This window comes from Gossypium arboreum, chromosome 6, assembly GCF_025698485.1.
Source record: "Gossypium arboreum isolate Shixiya-1 chromosome 6, ASM2569848v2, whole genome shotgun sequence".
Taxonomy (NCBI): Eukaryota; Viridiplantae; Streptophyta; class Magnoliopsida; order Malvales; family Malvaceae; genus Gossypium; species Gossypium arboreum.
Genome location: NC_069075.1, coordinates 128302404 through 128304142, shown reverse-complemented (window position 1 = coordinate 128304142; position 1739 = coordinate 128302404).

The window sequence follows — 1739 nt, the reverse complement described above, 5'->3', positions numbered from 1 at the left end:
AGCCATTCGGCTTCGCCACATATATACACTTCCACGTTCATCACATTGGCCATTCGGCCTTATCACATATTTGCATGTTCACATTCATCACATTGGCCATTCGGCCTTATCACATATTTGCATGTTCACATTCATCACATAGAATCCTAAATCAAAATATAAATTTTCATGTATTCACATCACAATTATCCAAATATACTTCACATACCACATATACTTTCACGTATACACTTTGTCTTGGATGAATCTACATCTATCATTTTCCAATGAAAAAGTCAATTTCATGCCATAATATCGTTTCATATTCGAATACTTATAAACTTACAATTTCACAAATTTTAATATCAAAGATCCATCTAACACTCATATATCATTTTACAATATCACAATTTAGAATTCACGTATGGGTTTAATCAATAGCTTATGAGCAGCTAAAACAAGTTTTATCCGTGTTCACAACATAACCACAAATTCTCTACAAGCTGTTTTTCCTGAGCAACAGTCGTTAAATTATTTGTAACTGGGGCTACGAAATTCCAAATTATGTGCTGTTAATTTTCCATGAAAATAGACTCGTATATCCTTTATCCAAAAAATTTTTAGAATTTTTGGTTTGGCCAATCAATACCAGATTTTTCTTAAAGTTTTCCCCTGTTTCACTGTTTGACTAATCTAACCACTCTTCACTACGAATCAAATTTCTCATTGTACAGAGTTCAAAATGTGTTCTATTTGATTTCATTTGAAACTAGACTCATTAAGGAGTCTAAGCATATAAATTTTATCTTATAACCATTTTTGTACAAATTATAATGATTTCCTAAAAACAGAACAGGGGATTTCGGAGTCATTCCGACACTGTCTCACACAACTTTAAATATCTCTTTATAGGAAATTTCTTTGCTCACACGGTCTCTTTTACAAGAAACTAGACTAATTAAAATTTGATTACATATTTTATTCAGCCTATAATTCCACACCAACAATTTATGGTGATTTTCTAAAACCACGTTACTACTGCTGTCCTAAGCAAATTATTACAATTTGCTCTTAAATTTCCAAGTCCAAACACTTATGAACTTACCATTTGAGTTTAAAACATATCATGGCCACATCGTATCTTATTAAATCAACTCATTATGTCCTATTATGATTGAATTTACTCAACATTTAATCACTTAAAACTTACAAAGGAATCAAACTCAAATACTTAAGAACTTACCTCGGAAGTTCTTTGAACGATTCTGAATCGACTATTCGGTTAGGTAGCTTTTTCTCTTTTCCGAATTAGACTCCCTAAGCTCTTGAGCTTGGATAAACAAATTTAATCTATTACAAACCAATTATACAAACTCATGGCTGAATATAACAAGAAGACTACTAGATTCTACTAGCCACTCATTGCTCTATTATTAACCTTACTTAATTATAAACGCATTCGGCAATTTGATAATTAAGTTAATATCATGGTATCATAACTCAACATTTATCAATATATCATTAACAAAATATGCTCACGCCAAATTTACTCCCAATCACATCTCAAAATTCAGCAAGCTTAGAACTCATTTAATAATTAAATTTGGTAGTTTAATCACTTTGCTAACTACTTATACATATAATTCAATGATTTTTACATCATCTTACAATCACCATTATTCAAGACTTTGAGATTTCCACAAATGTTCATCTAATGCCTCTAGGCCGAATGTAATATTGCATCCAAATTCACATAGTTT